Source organism: Seriola aureovittata, chromosome 24 (assembly GCF_021018895.1).
Source record: "Seriola aureovittata isolate HTS-2021-v1 ecotype China chromosome 24, ASM2101889v1, whole genome shotgun sequence".
Classification (NCBI taxonomy): Eukaryota; Metazoa; Chordata; class Actinopteri; order Carangiformes; family Carangidae; genus Seriola; species Seriola aureovittata.
Genome location: NC_079387.1, coordinates 5,293,692 through 5,302,547, shown reverse-complemented (window position 1 = coordinate 5,302,547; position 8,856 = coordinate 5,293,692). Strand labels below are relative to the sequence as shown.

Sequence of the window (8,856 nt, the reverse complement as noted above, 5' to 3'; positions counted from 1 at the left end):
ACCGTGGGGATTCGAACCAGCCGTAACCGCACCTGCACGACCTTCGTGACACACACCAAACCACCACGCTACCGAGCACCCTTCGCTGTCGGACCTACTCTCGGAGCGCTTTTCACTCTTCACTCTGGGTCTTGGGCCTCATAAATTAGTCAGAATCATAAATAAGTCTCACGGGAATCGAACCCATGACCTTGAGGTTCCCAAGCAGTCCTCTAAGAGCCTGAGCTATTTGGTCACACAAATGTCGCCTTTCTTTCTCACATTTCATGCCATTATCTGGCTGTTGAACTTCATAAATACACTGAGTCTCATAAGAAGTGAGGTCAGACAAGATTTGAACACTCAACCTCTGGGTCTACAGAGTAACGCCCTAACCCCTTGAGCCACTGACTTAGATGCAAAAACAGCATTTTTTCATCTTCTTTCACTCTGTCCTCTGTGTGATTACATTTTCTTCTTCAGCCAACATGCAGGAGAAATCCTTGAAGGGCTCAGATACAAAATAAAAAATTGAACTCATTTTGCTTTTAACTACTGTTTCTGATAAACAAGAATGGACTTCAAACATCAACTTAAGTTATTGTTATAATGAGAATAAGGTTAAATGATGTTCACAAGAAACACAAAAACCACACAAAGCTGTGCAAGCAACCAGATACATTTAATTGGATAATTGCTTTGTTTCTTTTTCTTTCTCCTCCGTACTGAGGAAACATCAGCTCTGTGGGGTAAAGTTATGTGGAATATTTCTCTATGACCTGTAAATCTGGCGCTTTAGTATTTTAGTACATTCATTTTTTTTGGATGTAAATCTGTAATCTGAGAACTGGATCAATCCACTGAAGTTTACAAATGGTTTACTTTATAGGGATTTAGGAAAATGTACAGTATTGTATAAGTTGTTTCATATTATCAAAGCAGTACAATTTAAATTAAAAAAATATAACTCTCTGTCTCTCTCTCTCTCTCTCTCTCTCTCTCTCTATATATATATATATATATATATAATGATTTTAAATGTTTTAATACAGAATTAAAGTTAAAAACTCCTTTAAATGTTTTCCTCTCTCTGACGTCAAAGACTAAATGTGAATATTTGCCAGCATGTCGAACACGTCCTGTCCAACACGTGCGCATTCGACTACTATATTACTATGTGATTTATACATTTTTTAAATCCATAATCAATAATTACTAACATCAGAACGAGTGTATTATATGTAATTAGAATATGTACATACATTGAAGGCAGGTGAATGTCATCTCATTGTCAGCCCTCAAAGTTCATGTGATTGGCTGATTTCAACATACAACCTGTACAACTGCTGTTTTGGGCAGCAGCCAAACACCCCTCTGTTCTCTCCTCCGCTTGGTACGATCCGGGTTCCCCCTTGTATAAATCAAATTGGATCCATCCACCTCCTGTTGGACAGTCTGACCTTTCACCTCGGCTTGGCGGCAGCACGGACGGAACCACATGCTACAAACGTTCCTGGTAACTTCAATTCAATTCAATTCAATATCACTGAACAACTAGCAAGAATAACTAACATCAAATGCCTTTGTGTTCTTCCATTAACTTCCAAGCAGCTCAAATGAAACAGTTTCTTGAGTTCTTCTCATTGCAATGTACAGGACTTACACTTTGACTTTGTGCTTGTGTCTTCTTTGAATGCAGATGTCCCGCCACCAGGAGACCAGGACCAGGACCAGGACCAGGACCAGGACCGGCACGCCGCTCCAACTCCGGCTCTTCACTCCTTGCGCTCACATGTCCATCACACCGGAAGCTGGCGGCCACCCATCACAAAAGGTAATGGCACTCATATCAGGATCACAAAACAAACATGCTCTATTCAATTTTTTATATTATTCATTGCAATTAATCAGCAAAACTCTTGCTATTTAGCAAAAATATCATTTGGCCATTCATACCAGTGTGTCATATGTAAACCTTATATCCATTTTCATTTTTCACAGAAGGATCACGGCGCAGTCGACAGGCCTCAGCTCTGACCGCCGCCTGGAACACACATCACGTACGTCACATTTTTACAAACTTCATATCAGTTACTCTGCAATCAACTTTTACAATCTTTACATTAATACTGTATATTCTTGCTCTTTGCTTACATGCCTCTTTTAGACTAAGTCTTTTTGCTCATTTACACACATGCAGCTGGAACCCTCCACCTCCTCTTTGGCGCTCCGCCCTCCCACGTCCAACTGACCGGACCGGACGCCGCGGGACACACATCTGCTGGTGACTATTGCTTGTATACATATCACCACATTGATTAGATCTTGTGTTTAACTGAGTTCCCCTCTTAAGATACACACCCAATTAAAACTCATCCTTCACATCAGGCCTCTGTTTGTTTCAGCAGCTGGAAACAAAGTGAGTATTTTTTGGTTGGTTTTAAAAAATGTTGTGGTTTTTGGTATTTTTGTAAGGAAGTAAGTCTTTAAATAAATACTTTAAATAAATGATGGCCACCTTCCAGTCTCTTTACTACAGCATGGGTGAATGTGGCACATCTCAGGCTGGAGTTGGAGTGATCTGCTGGACTCTGCTGGTCCTCCTCATGCCATTGCAACAAACTATTGCACAAGCAAAGATACACACTGTTTTCTGCAAAGCCTTAACTGTCAGAAAATATAATATGTTTTGTCAATGTCATTTATACAAGTCTGTCTTCTGTCCAGGCTCCTGAATGAACAGAGAAAAGGGCCTGGAGAAGACCTCAAGTGCACACAAACACAATTGTGGTTTAAAGTTTTCTACCTAAAGCACCACAGGCTGTCTTCCCCTCTTTGTTTGGATTTTTCTTTGCCTTTTCCTACATTTTATATCAATATCACCAGTGAACATGTTTCAAAGTCAACAGAGAATTTCAAATTAAATTACTACTACTATGATTTCCTTTGACATGACTTGGAAGTTAATGGAAGAGCTACACAAAGACATTAAATGTTACTTATTTTCACAGTTGTTTAGTGACATTTCATTGAATTGAACTTACCCAATTGTTTGTAGCATGTGCTCCCTCCAAGCCAAGGTGAAAGGTCAGACTTTCAAACAGGAGGTGGGAGCATCCAATTGGATTTTTAGAAGGGGAAACTCAGATCGTACTAACTCATCCTTCACAACAGGCCTCTGTTCTTACATATATTAACATACAATGCGGTTTCAATACTGTTCTGAATAGTCACATGTCATACATTCACACAGTGCATCGCGTCCCATCCACCAAACGCTGCAGATAAAAACATGCTACCAAACGTCGGCGCCGGATTAAAAATCTTATTTCTGACACATTTTTGTGTCAAAACCAGTCACAAAATGCACAGGCAGGTTCCCCAGCATGCATTCCAAACCGGCAGGGGGAAACCACACAATTTGGTGCACCCATGTGCACAGGAAGCAAGGAAGGGGAAGTTATAAATGTTTGGCGAGGAGCTCAGGTCACTCTTTCACCTGCTGCTGCTGCTGCTGAAGAACAATAGGCCAGCTACAGCTCATGTTCATCATTACAGACGCAACTGGTAGGACAAACCAAGTTATGTGCTTTGTAGGCTTTTCTATTTGTATTTGAGAACATGCTTTCTAAGTTGAAACTTTTGTGTTAGGTGAATTGAGTCATTAGTTGGAAAATTAACATTTATTCTTTGTCTTAGTCTTCAATATTCTTTAAGGAAATGTTATGTATGCATTTATTTTGAACTAATGCATGTCTTTCTATTATCTTTAAGGTTTTCAACCTATTCCGTTCGATTCAATGCATTCTGTTCTATTATTCCATCCTCCCCATCTGGAAGAAAATAAAGAATCAAAAGAATTGAGTTATCCTTTGCGTTCCTAAGATGAGCAAGCCATTTCTCAAGTTTGGGCAGAGTTGTGGTTAGCCAAAGAACTGAGAATAAACTTCAAACAAAACACACAAAACTTGACACACATAAACAATGAAAACATCGGCTAACAGCATTCAGGATTATATATCGGTCTGCTGACGTCTCACAGACAAAGTCAGCTTTGTTATAATGAAGACACCAACATTTCGGAGGACCTTCCCACTGGTCCGATGATAGACGCCTCTGTGATAGAACATTATCTCAACCATTAGAAATCAGGAAGTTGGATCCAAGCCCCACGTGTGGAGTCTAAAGCTGTTTTAACTTGTTTTGCCTGATCAGACTTGCATGTTAACTTAAAACAATTTACACATTTATTTTGACTGTTCCTCTTTAAGGTTTGTGGCTTTTGCTCCTGAGGAAAACTCAAGGTGGACGGTCAAACATGATAAAGTGAGGTAGCATCAGTCTGAAGGATATCAGTTCTCCTGAAGGCCCGCGAGCTCACAGCTCTTCTTCCACAGCTCGGTTTGGAGCTCAGAGTCGTAGGAAAGGTCAGCGGACTGCGTCTTCTGGCCATTGTACACGTAACAGCCCCCCACTCCCTCCATCTCAGAGGCGACTGCAGCGTAGATGGTGGTGGATGCTCCCTCTGCCGGAGTCTGAGGAGGACAAACATGAAGAAAAAGGACTTTACAACCTGTTAGAAAATCAGCATGTGAATGAGTCTGGGCCAGTCGGCAGGAGGACGCTTCTGGGTCTCCCAGGGTGCCTCGCTCTTCAGCGCTGTGCGCTCCACCACCCGCTCCACCGAGGTCATCTGAGGACATAAAGAGGTTGATTGAGTCCCCGCACCGACCCTCCGGCTCTGACTCGACCCCCCCGGACCGGCGGCTCCGTCCTCACCATGTTCTCCACCTCCGCGCTCTGCCTCACGCTCCACTGGAAGTTTCCTATCAGCGTCACGGCGTAGGTCAGCACGAGCCCCACCTCTCCGGCCTCAAGCCCTGACACACACACACACACACGAAGACAAAGACATGTTGATACAGGACATTTTTACATTTTGATGTTTTAGTAAGTAAACAAACAAACAATGTTGTGCCCTTAAACTTCCACCGGATGTTTGAAGAAACACAAAGAGGCTCCAAAAATAAAACAACCAATAACTACACAAACACTGATTTCTAACAACAACAACAACAACAACAACATAGTATACTGTCTCGTCATTACCTTTGGTAAATAAGCACTATTGTGAATTGTGTAATGTAGTTACCTGTCATGCCTCCTTAGATATACTTTTTACAGTCTATGAAAATGTTTGTTGTCTGAGGGCTGCTACAGGTGTTCAATGTCGAGACCAGTAAGATACTTTAATAGATGCTGACAAAGTAAATCATTTTTGATTTTATTCATTTTTATCCATGTTTTGAGCAGAGATGCTCATCATGACATCTTCCTTTTGTCAATGTTATTTATACACGTTTTCTGTCCAGGCTGCTGACTGAAGAGAGAAAACGGGCCAGAGAAGACCTGAAGTGCACACAAACACAAACACCATGAAATGTGGTGTCAAATTCCTGACTAAAGAACTGCAGACCGTCCTTCCCTCTGGACCTTTTGTTTTGAGTTTTCTTTGCCTTTTCCAATATTTCCTATCAATGATATCACCAGTTAGGATGTTTGAAAGTCAACACGGAAGCTTGAGCATGTGGGGCTAACTCAGCCTGCCAAATTAGCTAACTGTGAATAATTTGGTTATTTTGAATTTGAGACTATTCACTTCTGATTTCCTTTGACATGACATGGAAGTTAATGGAAGAGCTACACAAAGGCATTTGATGTTACTTATTTTCATAGTTGTTTAGTGATATTTAATTGAATTAAAGTTACCCAATTGTTTGTAGCATGTGCTCCCATCCGTGCTACCTCCAAACCAAGGTGAAAGGTCAGACTGTCAAACAGGAGGTGGGTGAATCCAATTGGTTTTATAGAAGGGGGAACCCGGATTGTACTAAGTGGGGTAGAGAACAGAGGGGTGTTTGGTTGTATGTTGAAATCTCAGCCAATCATATGAACTTTGAGGGCGGACACTGAGAGGAAAGACAGAAAAACTTTGGAAAGATCATTTCATTGTCTCTGGATAAGTAGCTCAAGGTGTTAGAGTCTGTCTCGAAGGATTCTAAGATTGGTGGTTAAATCACCCTGGATTTATTCAAGTTTTACAATCTAATAGGGTTTGACATCAAAAGATGAATATGAGACAAGAGATCAACATTTCAGCTTTTATTTCCAGGTATTTACATCTGGATCTGATACACAACTTAGAAGATAGCATTATTTGTAACAGAACACCAATTTTTTAGGTGAGAAAAAGTATTGGGACAGATAGACTTAAAATAGATTAAAGTGTATAAGACTTCATATTTATTTGCAAATCCTTTGCTTGCAATAACTGCATCAAGCCTGTGACCCATTGACATCACCAAACTTTTGCATTCTTCTTTTGTGATGCTTTTCCAGGCTTTCACCGCAGCCTCTTTCAGTTGTTGTTTATTTTGGGGGGTTACTCCCTTCAGTCTCCTCTTTAGCAGGTAAAATGCTCTATAGGGTTTAAGTCTGGAGATTGACTTGGCCAGTCTAAAACCTTCCACTTCTTGCCCCTGATGAACTCCTTTGTTGTGTGTTTTGGGTCATTATCTTGCTGCATGATGAATGATCTCCCAGTCAGTTTGGTTGCATCTTTCTTTAAATTGGCAGACAAAATGTTTCTGTAGACTTCTGAGTTCATTTTGCTGCTGCCATCATGTGTTACATCATCAATGAAGATTAATGAGCCCATTCCAGAAGAAGCCATGCAAGCCCAAGCCATGACATTACCTCCACCGTGTTTCACAGATGAGCTTGTATATTTGGATCCTTTCTTCTCCAAACTTTAGCCTTTCCATCACTTTGGTAAAAGTTAATCTTTACCTCATCAGTCCATAAAACTTTGTCCCAGAATTTTTTAGGCTCATCTCTGTACTTTTTTGGCAAATTCCAGCCTGGCCTTCTTATTCTTCTTGCTAATGAGTGGTTTGCATCTTCCGGTCTAGCCTCTGTTCTTTTGTTCATGAAGTCTTCTGCGAACAGTAGATTCTGATACCTTCACTCCTGCCCTCTGGAGGTTGTTGCTGATGTCACTAACAGTTGTTTTAGGATCTTTCTTTACAGCTCTCACAATGTTTCTGTCGTCAACTGCTGCTGTTTTCCTCGGCCTACCCATTCGAGGTCTGTTACTTAGTACACCAGTGGTTTCTTTCTTCTTCAGGACATTCAAAATGGTTGTACTGGCTATGGCCAATGTTTGTGCTATGGCTCTGATGATTTTCCCTCTTTTCTCAGCTTCACAATTGCTTTTTTTTCACCCATAGAAGCTCTCTGGTTTTCATGTTAGTTACACCTCTAACTATAAATGCTATATATAAAAACTATAAAATCCAAATCTGCAACTGAGCGTAGACATTCAGTGCTATTTATTGTTTGAATAATCAATTTAATAGGACACACCTGGGCAACAATACACACCTGTCAGTCACATGTTCCAATACTCTTGCTCACATGAAAAATGGGTGTGCTCAAAATAAAAGGTGCTATCTTCTAAGTTGTGTATCAAATCCAGATGTAAATACCTGGAAATAAAAGCTGAAATGTTGATCTCTTGTTTCATATTCATCTGTTGGTGTCAAACCCAAATGTTTTCAGTCTACAGCAAAAATAAAGGAATTGGCCTCACTGTTCCAATACTTTTGGAGGGGTGTGTATATGGCTATTACACAGTGAATCAAAAGAGGCTGTTGGGGGCTGTGTGAGGGCTTAAAAGCCCTAGGTTTCGCCAGTAACATTTGCTCTTCACTTCAGTGTCTTGCATGTGAGTAAGTGTTACACGTGTTTCAAAGCTCCAGAAAAAGCTGTAAATTGGACCTTAAGTTGAGGTTTTTATTTTTTTTGTTAAATCACATGGACATTTTTGGCTTGACATTTATAGAACATGTTGACCAAATAAATGGTGGGCGAAGTGGACGTATACAAAGTCAAGTGACAATGTTTAACTTTTGTATGCATTTGTGTTTCTTTCACAGTGTTAACCAGGGTTTGTTACAGGAGAAGGAGAGCCTCATGTCAGACTATGAGAAACTGAAGGCTGAGGACCAGGAGAAGGATACAAAGCTGCAGTCCATAGCTGGATGGAGCACAGCTTAATATGTTTTGTCAATGTTATTTATACACGTTTTCTGTCCAGGCTGCTGAATGAAGAGAGAAAACGGGCCAGAGAAGACCTGAAGTGCACACAAACACGAATGAAATGCGGTGTAAAATTCCTGACTAAAGAACTACAGGCCGTCCTTCCCTACAAGAGCTACACAAAGACATTTGATGTTACTTATTTTCATAGTTGTTTAGTGATATTTAATTGAATTGAAGTTACCCAATTGTTTGTAGCATGTGCTCCCATCTGTGCTACCTCCAAGGCAAGGCAAAAGGTCAGACTGTCAAACAGGATGTGGGTGAATCCAATTTGATTTACGGAAGGGGGAACCTGGATTGTACTAAGCGGGGTAGAGAACAGAACAAATCAAAACAACTACAGGAAAGGGGTTCTGTTGTCTGGTTAAATAGCTCAGGTTGTTAGAGGACTGCTTTCAATTCTAATTAAGTTAGATGAGTTTGTAAGTTCATGCAAACAGTCAAAGGCTGTAAGAAATAGCAGGGAATTGTCTGATCAAATAGCTCAGGCTGTAAGAAGACTGCCTGATAGTTAAGGGACTGTGGGTTTGATTCTTATAAGAGGCAGTAAATTTATGAAGTCTAGCATCCAAATAATGACATAAGAACTGTGAAAAAGAAAGGTAAAGTGTGTCTTACCAAATAGCTCAGGCTGTTAGAGGACTGCTTTGGAGTTATGACGATGTGAGTTCAGTTACTTATGTGGGCGGAGCTCGTGGGGTGGGTGGAGTAAGT

At 40.7% G+C, this 8,856-nt stretch overlaps 2 long non-coding RNA genes across 3 annotated transcripts; one reads left to right on the top strand and one right to left on the bottom strand.

Moving 5' to 3' along the window:
- Positions 1-642: 642 nt before the first annotated feature.
- Positions 643-2,207, bottom strand: LOC130165286 (uncharacterized). 2 transcript variants are annotated; one of them, XR_008826767.1, is made up of 3 exons: positions 2,134-2,207; positions 1,936-2,023; positions 643-1,790 (listed from the first exon to the last, which is right to left on the bottom strand). It is a non-coding gene; the product is annotated as an uncharacterized LOC130165286 (long non-coding RNA). The 2 variants fall into 2 exon arrangements; XR_008826766.1 differs by lacking the exon at positions 2,134-2,207 and having other exon boundaries at positions 1,936-2,061.
- LOC130165285 (uncharacterized) lies at positions 1,428-8,779 on the top strand. Its single transcript, XR_008826765.1, has 6 exons — positions 1,428-1,495; positions 1,679-1,813; positions 1,981-2,039; positions 2,180-2,263; positions 2,368-4,825; positions 5,352-8,779. It is a non-coding gene; the product is annotated as an uncharacterized LOC130165285 (long non-coding RNA).
- Positions 8,780-8,856: the final 77 nt, after the last annotated feature.